The sequence below is a fragment of the Pipistrellus hanaki genome (genome assembly GCF_964339955.1).
Source record: "Pipistrellus hanaki genome assembly, chromosome: 1".
Classification (NCBI taxonomy): domain Eukaryota; kingdom Metazoa; phylum Chordata; class Mammalia; order Chiroptera; family Vespertilionidae; genus Pipistrellus; species Pipistrellus hanaki.
Window position 1 is genome coordinate 174715128 of NC_140503.1, and position 18730 is coordinate 174733857.

General features: G+C 35.4%; 1 long non-coding RNA gene across 1 annotated transcript in view; it reads right to left on the reverse strand.

Moving 5' to 3' along the window:
* Positions 1-18730, reverse strand: part of LOC311625855 — a 956586-nt gene that overhangs the window by 802898 nt on the left and 134958 nt on the right. The window contains exon 2 of the long non-coding RNA XR_014795571.1: positions 17783-17833. This is a non-coding gene — a long non-coding RNA (uncharacterized lncRNA). The remainder of the gene's footprint in view (positions 1-17782; positions 17834-18730) is intronic.

The following is an 18730-nucleotide window of genomic DNA, read 5'->3' on the forward strand; positions in this document are numbered from 1 at the left end:
CTACCAAGAAGCAGTTCTCCATGTGTTTGAAAGGAGTGAAAAAAAATGTGTATTAATCTTCGTAAAGAAGAAAGGAAATTATGAAAAGAACATTTAGGGGATGGCATTGAAGCGTGTGTAATGTTGGAGAGCAGGAGAATGTGTGCTGTGTTGTACAGTGATGGACACATAATCCATTCAGTTGTGCTAGTCAACCAGAATAATGGCTTAATTTAGAGTGCAGAGGACTCATTCATGCTACGAACCACATTTTTCCATAAAATGATAGGGAGATAAGACATACTTGGTAAAATAATAGTGACTAAAATTGAACAGTTGGAGGATTAGACAGAGCCAGATGTCATAATGTTCAAAACAACAAATGCTTTTAATGTGAGGGAGGAGCAGTGATGATCATAAAATTACATTCAGGAGTGAAGAGAATGTAACCTTTATTCCCTACCACTAACATAGGTGGGATACAAGATAATGAATAAGCTGTGGTAGGAATTATACTCGCAGCAGATAATCAGATTCCAGTCACTGCAATGAAATTGAGGCAAAGTATAGGACATGTTGAGGTTGTGTGTGTGAGTTCTAGAAGGCAAAATGACTTGTTTTATTAAAAAAAAAGCATCAATGGAAAAAATTGATATAAAGGCAACATCACATAGTATGAACCTTGTAAATATACTATAATAAAAAAAACACCAAATTGTTAAAAAAATAGTTCATTTTAAATAGAAAAATTATATCTCTCTAAAAATAATAATTATTGAAAGTATGGAGAAGAGCCTAAATCAGTTTGGCTCAGTGGATAGAGCGTTGGCCTGTGGATTGAAGGGTCAGGGTTCGATTCCGGTCAAGGGCATGTACCTTGGTTGCTGGCACATCCCCATTGGGGGGTATGCAAGAGGAAGCTGATCGATGATTATCTCTCATTGATGTTTCTAACTCTATATCCCTCTCTCTTCCTCTCTGTAAAAAATCAATAAAATATATTTTTTTAAAAAGTATGGAGAAGAAAAAGAACTAAAAGTACTTTCATGAATGAAGAAACATTAGAGGAGACATTTTAGGGAAGAAATGTTAAAATTATTTGAATAAAACTTTTCCAAAGGAATTAGTTCCATCCTTTCCTGAGAGAAGAAGGTTACTCAGGCTCTTCCTACAAAGAACCAGTAGCAAATATTCAAAAATGTATAGATATATTTGCTATGTACATATACATATTGAGTAGACATATTTGAAGACAGAGACAATGTTCATTTCTTTTCTTTCTTTTTGTTAAACTTCACCTGAGGATATTTTTTTCCATTGGTTTTAAAGAGAATGGAAGGGAGCAAGGGAGGGGGAGAGAGAGAGAACATGCATTGGTTGCCTCCTGCATCCTTCCCTGCCACCATGGTTTGGTTTTGAACTTGCAACTCAGGCACGTGCCTTTGACCAAGAATCAAACCCACAATCCTCCAGTGCTGGGGCCAACCCTCTAACCACTGAACAACACTGGCAGTGTTCATTCTTATCTATAGTGCTGGCTCAGCTGGCTTATAGAGAAATTTGAGTACTAATAAGCACTAGGGCACAATACCATGAGACACAGAATGAACAATTCTGGAGGGGTCAGCAATCCATACACACAAATAAAGAAACAAAAATATTGACATAGCACCATTATTGCCTTAAGGATAGGTGTATTTTTTATAGAAGCAACTATAACACACACTATGAAATACAAAAACCTCTAACTTTTTTTTTTCATTTATACCTATTATAGATTTCTTTTTTTACTATCTCACTGGAATTCATTCTTCATAGATAGGATTTAAAAAAAAAAATAACATAAAGTAAGAAATTAAAAAGAACAGAAATGGTGATGTTGTCCTTTATAGACCATCTATTATCTACTGAAGAAAATGCCTGTTCTGTTTCAGGCTTAGTGTTGAATTTTGAATAGCCAAGGAGAACAGAAAATGAAGGCTGTCCTCACTGACAAGCATTCTATAGAAATAAATCTGAGATGCTATACGATGGCAATTACGTTGATATAAAACACAACAAAGCCCCTTGTAACTAACCCCAGGGGCCTCAAGAGGAGGGAGGAACAGTATGTTATGATAGAGAGATTTACTTCATGTGAAATTCACTGAGTCTTATGGACTGTAGTTGAGATTTTTGTTGTCATTGTAATACAGCTAGATTTTTAAGAGTTGCTTTAAAGGCATTGCATTTTATATGCAAACAGAATAAAATGATTAAATATGATGATTTAGTAAGAAAATAATAATTAACAACAGGCAACATCTGACAAGATGAGAAAACTGGTTTGAAGCAAAAATCATCTGTACTATATTTTTCTGATATGTTTTTCTGGGCAACTAGGAAGAGCTGGACAGGAGAGAAAGGTAACAGGCCTCAGGAGAAGAAGGAAAAATAAGCAGATGTATTTCCTGGAGAAAAACTAAGCAGCCTGATTATGTCAATTATTTATAACTTATCAGTCCAAAAATATTTAATCATGTAAATTAATAATTAATTCATAACTAAGAGAGTCTTTGTCATTCTTATAATATGAACAACATAGAAAGGTTTTCAAATTTCTATAACTCAACATTTAATGCCCACTTGAATTATAGTGCATGTCTTAGGCAATGATCAAAAAAATCTGACTCTGATTTTTTGTTCTGTTGAGTTAATAATTATTCAGAAATCTCAAAGGAATATCTTTAACATTCATAGGAAAATGTCTAGATTTCTCTTTGGTACTATTTTGTTTATCCTTATTTATTTCTGGATGTACCTTTGTTAAAACAGAAAAAAAACATTCAGAACTCCTTGTGCCTAGTGCAGTGGTGGGCAAACTGTGACTAGCCAACCACAATGCGGCTCTTTGGCCCCTTGAGTGTGGCTAGAACTACTTCTTCAAAATAGACTTGCCCAGGCTGAAAACCAACTTCTGTACATAGACCATGAAGTTTCAATCACACTGTATGTGTGAGCCCACACATGGTATTTTGTGGCAGAGCCACACTCAAGGGGCCAACGAGCCACATGTGGCTCTCAAGCCGTGGTTTGCTGACCATGGGTGTAGTGCATTAATACTTAGATGACATTACACAAGACAAATCTCAATTATGCAAATTACAGTATGAGAAATTTGATACATTATTAAGCCTTTCAAATTTCAAAAATTACATAAAGTATAGTAGCTTGGTTTTCGACTTGGAAGATAGAAAGCAATAACATTCAGACTGTTTGAGCGATAGGGTTATATAAGCCAATGGTGTGAACAATTATAACAAAGGGATGCTTTAGCAACCCACCAATGGAATCTTTGATATAAAAAAATAATGGAAAATGTTGAAGAAAGGTAACTCTAATTTTTATTTACAAAGAAGCTTTTTTGAACCCTTAGAAAATTGTTAATATTCTGAACTTATTCATAAAACCAAAGGAATAAAAAAAGAAGCATGGAATCATATTGTTTTCTGATAGCAGTGAAATTGCAGATAATTCAAACTTCATGGCTTATGTAAAACTGTTATCAATGGTGCTATCCAGAGGAGAAAAACAATTTTTGAATAAATTCTTGTTAAAGCTTGGCTGGGAAGGTAGGATAAGATCACTTTTACAACTGTGCTCATTGGGCAGCAGCTAATGAGGATAGTGCCTTACTGTTTCCCAGCCTGTCCCCACCCCAACAAGCTGAGGAAGAGATGCAAATTCTTAGTATTAGTATGGGGAAGGGAAAATGGAGGATGAACTGGTAATGGAGTAATTCATAGAGAAGAAAATTTAACTTAACAAAAGGGCTGAATATTCACCCATACCAAGAAAACAAGCAAGTAAGATGAAGTAATTTACACAAACATAAGACATTAGGGAGTCAAGGGGACTGTGTGAAATAATAGAATATAAGTCGTCACTAAAAGCATTAAAATTGATAGCAAAATGACTATGCAGCCTGCCACATCCAGCATGGCTAGGGTTCAGGATCCAAAGAAGGGGCCGCACACAAATGAAAACACTAGACAAGAAATATGGATTTAGAAGGCCAGGTGGAAACCTCTCTCTAGAGGAGAAGCTCACTGAAACCTTGGCCTTGTCAGCTTTTATTCAATTTTAGATATGCATCTTGCCCTCAGGTAAGCATGGTAAACAGGTGGCAGATAGACTATCTCAAAGGTGAGTAAAGATCAGTAAAGATTTACTTTGAGGCTATTATGTCAGGAAATTGCTTCCAGCCATCACTGTCTCAACACAGAACAATCCTTGCATAGCTTTTAGCCCTGCTAAAGCTCAAGGTTCATCAGTCTTCCTTGATGCCTTGATGCACTCTTATGATAGCACTGACAATGGATGGCAGCAGCCTAAAACAGACTTCCTATTTTACCTAATCTTTATAAGCAATCAGTATTCCTAGACTGACACCCTTCTATCTATGTAGTATGGGAGTAAAGTTTTGATTTTTTTTTCCAACTGAAATTCAATGCCAGTGTTTTTCAACCTTTTTTGGGCAAAGGCACACTTGTTTCATGAAAAAAATCACGAGGCACACCACCATTAGAAAATGTTAAAAAATTTAACTCTGTGCCTATATTGACTATGTATAAAGTAATTCTCTTGAATAGGAATCAAATAAACACAAAGAAAGTATTTTATAATTACTTTATTATGAAATATTAAGTAAACAAAATAGTGAAAAATTATAAAATTCTTGTCTTGTCTGCACCTACGGCACACCAGGCAACATCTCGCGGCACACTAGTGTGCCACGGAACAGCGGTTGAAAAACGCTGTTCTATGCTAGTGTTTTTCCCCTATCAATGTCATTTAAGAGATAATGAGCAGAACCAGCAAGTTTTTTTTTTCAGAGATTATCTCTTAGCTGAAATTTCGGTAATATAATTAGCCACTATATCTTCAAAACTATATGAAGATTAATAGACAGTCTTTATAGATGCTGACATATTATTATTATTTAAATGCTGATACCTTTAAAATTTGAACTTTCACCCTAGCATTTCCTCACTCCAATAGTTTACTTCATGGGTTTCCTACTGAGTATCTCAAATGCAAATTGTGAGTATTAGCCTCCTAGGGCTGCCATAACAAGATATCAGAGAATGGATACCTTAAACAACAGAAATATATATTCTCAAAGTTCTACAGACTAGAAGTCCATGATCAAGGTGCTGGTAGGATTGGTTTCTTCTGAGATCTTTCTCCTTGGTTTGCAGTTGGCTGCCCTCTTGCTCTGTCTTTACATGGCCTTTTCTCTGGGTACCTGCATCTCTGTCTATCTTTTTATCTATCTAAGGACAATAGCCACATTGGATACTGGTTGTATTGGATTAAGGCCCCGCTCTAACAGCCTCATTTTACCTTAATTATCTATCTCCAATTACAACCATATTCTAAGGTGCTGGGAGTTAAGACTTTAAAATGTGAACTTTGGGCGGGGGGGGGGGGGGGGGGAGTACAGTTTAGTCTATAACAGTGCAAAACAGATGTCTATCCATTTCAAACCTTCTCTCTCCCTAGTTTACACAACTCTAGTGGTACACCATCTATCATAAACTGCTCAGTCTTAGAACCTTTCTTAAACTCTTCTCACTAACCCTCCTTCTAACATCCTTTCCAATCCTCTATATCTGCTATCTTCGCCAATGCCTTCATGATTCTCTTCATCATTTATCTAATTTCAGCCACATCTCTTAGCTACCTCTCTGTTTCTCATATAATTGAAATTTAATTCTGCCTAAAGAAATTAAATTGGATTATTATTTACTTTGAATTTTTGCCCAACCCCTCAAATGTATGGATTTTTATAACTATTAAGTTATTCTCAAAGGTTCTAATTCCCTCTGACCATCCTATCCAAGGTCTTCCTCCTTTCACTCTTTCTCCAATATTCCTGTTTGATTTTTGTGATCATATATGTATGTTCTTTTAGAACTAGAGTCTTTTTTTCCTTCACTGGAAAATAAGAAGAGCTCAATAAACACTTTTCAAATACATAAATCAGAATAGTTATGTGCTGACCCACATGATAGATTATATAGATCTAACCCAAATCCTTCCCCTTTTATGAAGGTTATAGATAGAATAATTCATACCAGATTTTCAACTGCTTCCCAGTCTTCTCTTTCTTCTATTTAGATAAAGAAGATTCCTAGATTTCAAACTGACAATTTCTCTGGTTCTACCTTATGAGGCACCAGCAAATGAAACAAAGCTGAATATTTATTTCGGAACTCTCTCTACTAGTATACTAACATAAATGCTTGTTGGGATATAGCTACCCTATATAATAAAGAGCTAATATGCAAACGGTCATCACGCCATCATGCCATAATTGCTCAGACATTCAACACTGCGGAGAGAGGATTGGGGAACAGCCAGGCACAAATGAACTTGTGAGAGAGGAACTGGACCAGCCAGGCTGTGTGTGGTCTTAGGCGCCCGAGGCTGTGGCCCAGGCAAAGCTGCCCACCCACAATCCCCTGGAGCTGTGGCTAGCCCAGTGAAGCTGGCCTGGATCCTGGGTGCCTGTGACTAGCCAAAGGAGGGAATCCTAGGTCCTGGGTGCAGGGCGAGGCAGAAGTGGTTAGGGGTGGTCAGGCGAGCAGGGGAGCAGTTAGGAGCGATCAGAGAGGCAAGCAAAGGTGATTAAGGGCAATCAGGCAGGCAGGCAGCCAGAAGGGTTAGATAGAACACATAAGTGCTCAAAATCATGAAGAAGCTAAGTTTAGCCAATAAATACCATGGATTTTAGATATTTAGAATGTGATAACATCTTTAACTTCTCTTGTAAGTACAGAAGGCTAAGGCTGGTTGCTAGGAAAGAAAGAAAGTTCGCAAATACCTGACAAATGCTTTTGTAGAAAAAAATCTATAGATAATTTTTACATACATGTAATTTATATATACCCACATCTGTATAACAATGTCTTATTTCTCTCCTAAAAATAATTGTCAGATATTGTAGGGCATTTGTTTATATCTGATATGTTTGTTTTCTACCAAATTCCTGGCAGAAAAATAGATTGGAGTTTTCAACTACTGTGATATCCCAGAAAGAAATTCCATGTATTTTGTATTTTTTCCTTGCTATTAAGAATAAATAATTAAAGCATGTTTTATGATCAGGAACTAATTTGAACTCAGTTGTGTTATGTTTTAGAAAGGAAGTTCAGCCGGGACCGGTTTAGCTCAGTGGATAGAGCGTCGGCCTGCGAACTGAAAGGTTCCGGGTTCGATTCCAGGCAAGGGCATGTACTGTGGTTGCGGGCACATCCCCAGTAGGGGGTGCGCAAGAGGCAGCTGATTGATGACTCTCTCTCATCGATGTTTCTAATTCTCTATCCCTCTCTCTCTTTCTCTCTGTAAAAAATCAATAAAAATATATTTAAATAGAAAGGAAGTTCATGACATATGATTTGATAAGATCATTTTGAAGACAAATCTCAATCATTCCAAGTTAAACTTAATCTTTAACTAGTGCTGGCATTGGAGCTATAATGATGAGCACTGCCTTCTCAATATATTCTCCAATGGAAATTAAATTTGATGATGTTATTGATCATTCTTCAAATGACAAAAAAAAAAATGCTATCCTGCTAAGGACATACTGATTATAATTGAATATAGAAATACAAAATATTGTAAAGTATTATATATTAGAAATAATAATGTCATAGACTTTTATAGTGCCTTTTATAGTAGAAATTTAACATTCTTAATTTTCAGTTTAGGTTGAACTGGAAAGATAATATAAGGAAGATGGTATCTTTACATCTAAAAATTGATTTGCTACTTGCTTATTATGAGCTAATTGTGAAATTCACTTTTTTTTAAAAAAAAGGGGAAACTCCAATACATTTTAAATATTTTGAATTTATACATCATTTTAAAAGTATATAGCTACTATAATATTGTTAGGGTAGTATTTAGAACAAAACTTCATGGAGTTTCAACATAAATTTTAAAAGATTGACAAGATGAAAATTAAGTAGCCAAAACAAACTGTAGCTGAGGAAAATAAACTGAAAGAAATCAATGAGTGTAAAATTGTTTTGGAGCAAATTACATGATTTGGACTAGAGTCTGGCTTCGATCTTAGGTTGAAAACCTTATCAAAATATGTTATGTGAACCTTGGCTTTCAACTCTTTCAGAAAATAAAACATATGTTTTTTCCAGCTTTGAAAAATAAGCTTTATTTCCAAGAGCAGCTACTAACTCATTGTGTGTGTGTATGTGTGTGTGTGTACTAACTCATTGTGTGTGTGTGTGTGTGTGTGTGAGAGAGAGAGAGAGAGAGAGAGAGAAAGAGAGAGAGAGAGAGAGAGAGAGAGAGAGAGAGAGAGAGAGAGGGAGAGGGATTTGGTAGTACAGAAGTCAATTATTTTATATCAAATACTGGAATACAAAATTCATTGAAAGATAGAAATGAAATATATAAGTTCTGTGATGATGTAATAAGTGTATAAGTATAATGGGTATTTAAAAATAAAATTGATGCTTGAGAAAATTATAAAAAGCATATTATAGAAAGTGTCAATTTAACCTGAAATTAAAAAACAATTTTATTATTTATTTATTAATAAACTAATAAATATAGAAACATGTTCTAAATGATTCATATGCAAATATTTAAAATATTTATACTAAAATGAAATATTTGAAGAATTAAAGTCATTATAAATTTCTAAGACATGTTTTAGCTTTTAAAAATATATCTATACTAAAGCATATATTATAAAATTATCTTGAAGACCCAATTATGCAACTGAATACCATATCAATATCTCAATGTATGTAAGATTAAGTGATACAGAACTTGTCTTTCTCTGACTGGCCTATTTCACTTAGCATAATACTCTACTCTGTCTCAAAGGGTAAGAGATCCTTCTTTGTACAGCTGCATCATTATATTTTTAACGAAAATATTTGTTAGCCAAAAAATAAAAGAATACACTTCAATTTTAAAATTATTTAGTACTCATAAGATATTAATAGGATGAAAATAATAATTTTATAGTAGAAAAAACACAGTAATTTATATAGAGTTTATTGCCCCTGTATCATGCTATCTGTCTGAACATATTACTACTCTAAATGTTTATTTAAAAATACATCAAGTACACACACATACACACACAATTAAGAATGCAATATACCTGTAATTAAAAGATAGTTAGTGGGTATATGTTATAAAGCAATAAGTTTATAAGAAATCAATAGAAAAATGCTGGTTGGTCAGTGGAGAGATCTATTTTTATCTAAACCTGTACATGAAAACTTGACCAAAAATCACATGACTCACTAATTCAAAGAGGAGGAGCTATGCAATTCTATGTTCTAAGAAAAGCAAGAGAAATCGATTAGAGTGAACTTTAAATACAATGTTTATTGTTATTTCCTCTTCTCCATCCCCCTGCCTTTTTAAAATATGAGACTTCTTTCTAGCATATAAAGCAGAAATGGTCAGGGGCCTCATATATTTTTAAAAGATTAGGTATTCCTGTCCTAGCTGGGTTGGCTCAGTGAATAGAGTGTCAGCTGACTGAAGGGTCCCAGGTTTGATTCCAGTCAAGGGCATATGCCTGGGTCTCTGGCTTAGTCCCTAGTATGGAGAGTGTAGAAGGCAGTTGATCAATGATTCTCTCTCATCATTGATGTTTCTCTCTCTCTGCCTCTCTGAAATCAATAAAGATATTATTTTAAAAAATATTTGGTATTATTTTTCAACAGGAAAAAGCAGTATAATCAGGAGCCAACATAATAAGCATAAATGATAAGGTAAAGAAATCCTCCTAAATAATAAAAGTCTAATATGCAAACCAACTGAAAGGTGGAAGGATCGGTCACTATGACATGCACTGACCACCAGGGGCCAGATGCTCAACACAGGAACTGACCCCTGGTGGTCAGTGTGCTCCCACAGGGGTAGCACTGCTCATCCAGAAGCCAGACTCACAACTGGTGAGTGCAGAGACAGTGACAGGTGCCTCTCCTGCCTTCGCAGCAGTGCTAAGGATGTCTGACTGACGGGAGCAGGCCTAAACCATCATTGCGACATCCCCCGAGGGGTCCCAGACTGTGAGAAGGTGCAGGCTGGACTGAGGGAACAACCCACCACCACCACCAGTGCATGAATTTTGTGCACTGGGCCTCTAGTAATATATAAAATAGAATGTGAGAAATAGTGTGTTGGCCAGAAAAGATGGATTTAAATGTGAACAAAGAAAGATCACCTAAAACAGGGCATGACACTTAGAAAGTGTCCAAAAGTTTTATTTATTTATTCTTGTTTTGTTCTTATTTTCTTAAAAATCAACACTCTAGCCCTGGCAGTTTTAGCTCAGTAGATAGAGCATCAGCTTACTAACTGAAGAGTCCTGGGTTCCATTCTAGTCAAGGGCACATACCTAGCTGCAAGCTCGATTCCCATCCCTGGCCTGGGTGCATGCGAGAGGCAACCAATTGATGTATCTCCCTCAAATGGATGTTTCTCTTTGTGACTCTCCCACTTTCTTCCTCTCTCCCTAAAAATTAATGGAAAAATATCCTCGGGTGAGAATTAAAAAAAAAAAAAAAAAAGTATTGGTCACTGTCAGTGCTCTCTAAAAAACATCATAATCATCTGTAATGCCCTGGGACATAGAGATAACATCAGAAGGCAGTCCATCCTCCTGTCCCAAAAACTGCCTATCAATATGGAAAGATTTACAACCTTGTGGCTGAAACAATGTAGTCCAGGAGGTACCTGCATTTTACAGTCCCAGCCCTCATTACTTGTAATCTGGTCCCTGGTGCCTAGAGGTGCCCAACTTCCTTTGACCCTCCCACCCCCAGCCTGCATGACTTGTAGCCTGCTTTCCCCAGAAGCATGTAATTCCTACTTCCCCAAGTAATCTTTGTCCTCCTACCCAATATAGGCAGCTGGCTTATGGTGGGGGAAGAGCAGATTTTTGTGGATAACCTGCTGCTCTCCCATACTGCTGGCAGTAAATGCTAATAAAGTAGCATAGTATACTGAAAAACACCAAACTAATTTGAATCTTCAGAAACATAAGATACAAAGTACTGCATGACTGAATATGCTACTGGAAAATAATCAGAAAGCAAGTCATGGCTACCCTTGATGTTACATAAAGTTCCCTGTAAGTGACTGAAAATCCCAGAATGCTTCTAAGCCAAGGAGTTTATTGGTAAATTGCATCTTAGAAAGACACCAAGTGGCTTTGTAAACTATAAATTTGAGTGGGGCAAGTACAATGCAGAACCTGCTAAAACTAAAAGTAAAAGTAAAGCCCTAGATGATCTTGCCCTGCCTTTTTTCCCCTTCCTCCTCTTCTTATTTGACTGTGTTCTAGCCACCTTGGCCTCTCTGATCATTCATGAATACAGTGTGGACTCAAGTCCTTTGTATTCAGTTGACTGCCTGAAACTACCTTTAATGTCTAGTGGAGGTCTGTTATACTATGATTTTTGTACCTATATGTCATTTATGTATCCCTTTTTGAAAATAAATTTTCCCTCTCTCTGTGGGATTCTTGCAAACAAAAGACATGGATTAAGTTGTCATTACTCTAGTTTTCATGTGTGCATCCTAATTCCTTCAGACTTCCAATGTTGTGTCTTAAAATAATTGGCTCAAAATACCAGGAAATGGGTAAGATTCCATAATCCAGCTCAAATTCTATCAGAACAATAATCACATCCTTAAAATATACTTTAAATAATAAAGGAACACACCAGTTTAATAATCTCAAATATTATCTGCTGGGTGTAGATAGCTTCTTGGGTTTGCATAATGGAGGCAATAGAGTTCAGGTTGTCCAATCCTAGCTATACTAGAAATAGGAATCAAGTGAAACAGGATACTAACCATGCTGATCATCATCAGAGGTCAATTAAAGGTGACCTGCATCTCCTTTAATCACCTGTGACATCACCAGGGGTTACAGGCCTTAGTTAACATAGACATTGTAACAGCACAGGTCTGTGACTTTTTCATTAATTTTTGGTGTCACTTGTGAGGTTGAGAGAGAGATGAGAAAAGTTCAAAAAGAGCAAACTTTCTTTTGGAGGAAGAGTCATTTTGAGAGAACAATTTCTAGTTAAAGATAAAATTTGAGAAGGGGAAATGATATTAGTGGAAGAAAGTTAGATGCAGAAACAGAGAGCAAAATGACTGGAAGGAGAGAACAGAGGAGAATTACGCTAGTGAATTTGTGCCTGGAAAGTGTAATCTATAGCATTCTAATTGGTTACTGTCCAACTGTGGGTGCCCCTTCTCCATCCCCCTGACCCCATCCACTAAATCCGAGGCCTTCTTCTTGCTTTTGTCGATTTGTTTATTTTAAATAGATCATGCCTTCTTATGACTTTCTTTGGGAAACTGCCCAGGGGCTGCAAAAAAAAAACCAATATGCCCCACCCAGAGATAAAGTGCCAGGGAGTTACATTTTGCATTTATAAAATTCCTAAAAAAAAAAAAAATCTCAAAATCATATGAAGTAACAGTAAAAAAGACAAATACGTTATAAGACCCTTTTTAAAAAATATTTTGTTTCTTTACTTTGAATTCTACCATTTTCCCTGGAAGTTTATTTTTATTTTACATTCTACATTCTTTGTCAGTGGAATTGTATTGCTAAGTTCTGATGTTACGTGTGTGGCAAAAAATCTTTTATAGGATATTTTTCTCCTATGATTTTCATAGAAGACATTGTCAATAGGGACCGGGGCAGCTACTTGTTCATCAGGTTTTTTCACTCATTTATTTTCTTGTTTAATAGTAAAGAAATTAATATTTTTATGCATCGTCTAATCTATGGAAAGCATACCAAAGAGTTTGGTTTAAGCTAAGAAAGCATAAATAAAGTGATGAGTTATAATGAAGAAAACAAAGAAAAAGGATACATAATAGAGTTCTAAATATATTCTGGCTTTGTGTATATCCAGCTGAAACCTAACCTTATGAAATCTGTCTGGATGTTAAAACATTACTGTGTAAGTGCGATTTTTCTTAAGCCAAATATGTTTCATTTACAGAAGCTATAAATTCTTTACTCTGACATAAGCTCATTTAGATGCTGTTTATTCTTATGAATTTCTGCCATGCTCCATTGAGATTTGGCCCTAATGCCTATATTTTCAGATAGTTTGTTTGAAGAAGATATACTCAAATGGGCCGAGATTGAATAGCTGCATTACTTAGAATTTCCAAATGATTACTCATAGTTTTCTTTCAGTATCTAATTTCAGTTGTTATGAGAATTATAGTTATTCTTGATAGTAATTATTTCCCCTAAATATATACTAGTATGTCCAATTTTACTTTAAACACACACACACACACACACACACACACACACACAAACAAAACAAAACAAAAACAAACAAACAAACAAAAAAAAACCTAAGAGACTTTTTTGTTTTCCTCACCCAAGAATACATTTTTATTGATTTTTAGGGATAGTGCAAGAGAGAGGGAAAGACAGAGAGAAATATTGATATGAGATAAATTCATTGCCCCAGGGAAAAGCCTACAACCTAGGTACATGCCCTTGACTGAGGACAAACCTGGGATTCTTCAGTCTTCAGGCTGATGCTCCATCCACTGAGCCAAACTGGCCAGGGCCAATTTTATGTTTTAACACTTAGAAAATTCTATTCATTCTCTTTCTCTCCCTTTCCCTGTCATTTCCCTCACTTTCCTTTTCTCTCTCTCCTTCCTGAACAGGAAATTCATACATTAGCACAATATTTTCACTTTACTGAAACCCTTCTCATTCTTGATAATTCAAGATGATTTTTTTCTCTGATCAGAACATGCACAACTCTGAAATGTACATTTGCCAACATACATAGCTCTAAAAGATTATATTATTGCTATAAAACATTTTAGAAAATTAATATCTGCTCTTAACGCTAAATCATTGTCATTGAAGACAATATAGATTATTGTTGAGCTTCTCAAAGATAATTATCAGGTCAACACAATTTCTGTCACTACTAAATCATTTTAACAAAATATATTATTTTCTGATAATGGTACAGATAGTCCTTGTATTTCCACAACTTTATCAAAGATCAACATAATAATATTTAGTTATCCCAGTGAACTCAAATTCCCTGAATGTACAACACAGCACATGTTCATATTTTATAGCTTTGCCCATTTTGGAAGTACATATTTCCATATATAAAAATGTTAATAATATTAATTATATCCTTAGTAAAAATGTTTTTAATTTGCAAAATAGTATACTATGCATATGAAACTAGTTCTTATAATAAAATGATTATTTTTAAGGTTGTTTTTTTTTTTTTAATTTCTTCTCTATTTAACTGATTATTACAACACATCTATCAGATTAGGCCAAAGGGAACAATCTGTTAATACTGCCTTGGAAAATCATGCTCATTTTGAAATTCACATTCTCCCAGAAAGTGCAATCAAAATAAATTACCCTACTTAGCCTATTAGTTGATTTTTGGACTACTCTGCAGGATTATATCTCTAGGTTTTTATCATTGACTTTACAAGAAAATTACATTTAGATGTTATAGATCATGCCTTTACTACACAGGAATTAACACTTCCCACACCCCATCATGTATTCTCAATACCGGAGCACTTCACTTAATCACACTTCACTTTAACATGCCTCCTCATGGTCACTGAGGGAATATGATTAAATTCAGTCAGAAACACGCAACGATTCCTATGAACTAAATTAAATCACTTGGTTTTCAAATTCTCTTGAACAGGTATAACTAAAGAATATTTTTTAAAATAACTTTGGTGTTGACCACACAATGCAATTATTGCTATATAATGTAAAAAGGTGAAATTATATCATACAGAGTTATTCTCCCGCACTGAACTAATGAGTTTGTAAAACTTAGTTGCCATTGTTCCTAGGGAAATTGAATTTCACAGAGAAAAGAATAGCTTTATTTAACCAGTCAGTGAAAAAAATCTAAGTGATGGGACTGATTTTAAAGAAAATCTATTCTAATTACTTATGTGATCTTTATACTGTTATTTCTCTCCTAAAAAATCCAAATCCCTAAGTTTATATTTGAATACCAGTAATAGTAGGGACTTAGTAGTTCTCAATAAAGCCTATTTTATAACTAAGACCATTAGAAATAATTTTATAGGTATATTTATATGATTTTATAAGTATATTTATATGATTTTTAAATTTTTATTTCCACATTTCTCAGAGGCTATAAATCTGGGATCACACAGAATAAACTTAATGTAGTACACACAGACACCAATAAACACATAAAGAAGCATCATATATGTAAATTCCTATCTAACCAAAAAAATAGTTGAGCTGCAAAATTAAAGTTCAAATGTGGTTTTAACTAATGGGTTTATAGAGAGCAATTTAAGAAGAAAGATTTTTCTCAACACGCTAGCATTAAATACTATGAAAAATATTTATAAAAATCTGAACGTTGCTAATTTTTTATTTGTTCTACTTTCTATATAGATCTGAATAAAAAAGATGTTGAAGAGTCATAAAAAATAGAACCTTTAACTCTGTATAGCTTTTTTCTACATGAACAAGCAATTATTAGGAATTCTCTAATAATCATACAAAAAAGTTACAGTAGGAATAGTTTTTAAAACTATGTAACATAAAATGATTGTTAACTAGTAGTTAATAAGTGGTGCTGATGGAATATAGAGGGAGACTAATTTCAGTTAAGCAAAAAAAAAATTTAACAATAGAAGTAATCTGTAGATAGACTATATCTCATAGATTAATTTAATTTTTTTTTTTACTTAAAGTTTTTTAAAAATACTTTTTGTTCAAGTGATATGAATTTGAGAAAAGAGAGATTTGAGTCAAATTGCCTGGGTGATTTGCTTAAATAAAGTGTGCTTAAATAGGATCCATCTGGCCCATTTTAAGCAATATTATATATGTCTGTATAGGAGCATTTTCTCTTTTCATATAGGAAGGGATAGTAGCCTTTAATACTCTCAAAGGCTCAGCAATGCATACAGACCCACGTTTTAACCTCTTCCTATCTCTCTATAAAGAAAGAGAGAAAGTAAAAATGCTTGCAACTGGTGAATTGGCATAATAATATTTTTTGTATAATTATTTACATACTTTCCGTCTCAAAAATTTATTTAAAAATAAAGAAAATGGCCGAAACCGGTTTGGCTCAGTAGATAGAGCTTAGGCCTGCGGACTAAAAGGTCCTGGGTTCGATTCCCGTAAAAGGCATGTACTTTGGTTGCGGGCACATCCCCAGTAGGGGGTGTGCAAGAGGCAGCTGATCGATGACTCTCTCTCATCCATGTTTCTAACTCTCTATCTCTCTTCCTCTCTGTAAAAAATCAATAAAATATATTTAAAAAAAAATAAAGAACATGGAGAGTGGATAGACAAAATTGAATTTTAGATATTATTAAACTATAGAGGCATATATATTTTTTTTAAATATATTTTATTGATTCTTTACAGAGAGGAAGGGAGAGAGATAGAGAGTTAGAAACATCGATGAGAGTCATCGATCAGCTGCCTCTTGCACGCCCCCTACTGGGGATGTGCCCGCAACCAAGATACATGCCCTTGACGGGAATCGAACCCGGGATCTTTCAGTCCGCAGGCTGATGCTCTATCCACTGAGCCAAACCGGTTTCGGCAGGCATATTTATTTTTATTTATTTATTTAGGATTCTAAATACTCATATCTAATTCCCAATTCAGAGAATAGCCTTTCAATAACATAATGACATCACTTAGAAATCTCCTCATTGGTACAGGGCCAGTGGCGCAATGGATAACGCGTCTGACTACGGATCAGAAATCTCCTCATTGGTCTTTCCATTGCTTACATAGCAGTATTTTAATTTACCTCTTGGCTCTGCTTATTTTTTAGTTTGTGTTTAAATTGCTATGAGTTGAGTGTCCAAAACTGAATACAGAAATTTAACACTATTTTATAACTACACACCTTTGTTGTGTAAATACTAATTAATTTTGGTTGGTTAGGAATTTATCCTCTATATGAGGGAATAGTAATAAGTGCATATGGGAAATACATTGAGGTAAACCACTGAGGGGCTGTTCATGCTTTCCAAGTTATTTACATTTTATTTTATTATATTTTTACATATTTTTTATTGATTTCAGTGAGAAAGAGAAAAGGAGAGATAAAAACAAAATATCAATGATGAGAATCATTGATTGGCTGCCCTTAGCACACTCCCTACTGGGGATCAAGTCTGCAATTAGGTTACTTGCCCTTGACCAGAATCAAAGCAGGGACCCCTAAGTCTGTAGGTTGACACTCTATTCACTGAGGCAAACCAGCTAGGGCCAAAGTTATTTATATTTTACTAGAGGCCTGGTGCACAAAATTCTTGCAAGGGCAGGCAGTGTGTGTTCCTCAGCCGAGTCTGCACCCTCTCCGATCTGGGACCCCTCAAGGAATGTCCAACTGCCCATTTAAACCTGATCCCACCAGACAGTCAGACATCCTTCTCACAATCCATGACTGCTGGCTTCCCAACCTCTTGTCTGCCTGCCTGATTGCCCCCAACCACTTCTGTCTGCCAGCTTGCTCATCCCTCTAATCACTCCCCTGCCATCCTGATCAACACCTAACTGCTCCCCTGCTGGCCTGATTTCCCCTAACTATCTTCCTCTGCTGGCCTGGTTGCCCCTAACTGTCTTCCCCTCCTGGTCTAGTTCCCCCCAACTGCCCTTCTCTGCAGGCCTGGTCACACCCAATTGCCCTCTCCTGTAGACCTGGTCACATCCAACTTCCCTCCCCTGCTGGCCTGATCACTCCTAACTTTCCTCCCTTGCCAGCCTAGTCACCACTTATTGCACTCCCCTGCTGGCCTGATTGCCCCTAACTGCCCTCCCTTGCAGGCCTGGTCCCTCCCAATTGCCTTTCCATACTGGCCATCTTGTAAACTCCATCTTGTGTCCACATAGGGGCAGCCATCTTTGACCAAATGGGTGACCATCTTGTGTGTTGGAGTGATGGTCAATTTGCATATTACCTCTTTATTATATAGGATTCTGTGTCTAGTAAGAATCCATTTATGCTTAAACAGTATTTTCTTATGATCACAGTCACACTTTGGAATATTTGACAGTTGTGTACAATTTGAATTTAAAAGTTTATAGAATGAACTTTAAAAATGCTTGATGAAGAATGAGAGGCAGAAGTTCCATCAAGTAGCACCTATAATTCTATTAATCGAAAACAATAAGGTACTGAACTATATTGGTGATGGTGGGAATATAAATTATATACAAATGATGGAGATATCAAAGATAAAACTCAATAATAAGCAATTACTTGATTGCTTATTATCATAACAATAATCACATCATTGTTAATACGCCTCAAGTACAGTTCTAAGTACTTTATAAATATTAACTCAAATAAATTTTACAGTTTTTTTTATTGAGATACGTACTATTATTATCTCCATTTTACGGATGAAGAAATGAGGACACATGATTAAGAAATCTGCTGAAGTTCATCCAGGTAGTAAATCATGAGGCCAGCTTTTAAATCCACATAGACTGATGCAAAAGCCTGTATTCTTAACCCATTCTACTAAACTGCCTTTATATAACTAGCTGAGTTTATTAGACAAATAGTTCCTAGAATAAGTAATTTTCAAGAATCTATATAAAGTCTCTAAGAAAATTACTATGGCCAGAAAATCCTATATAATA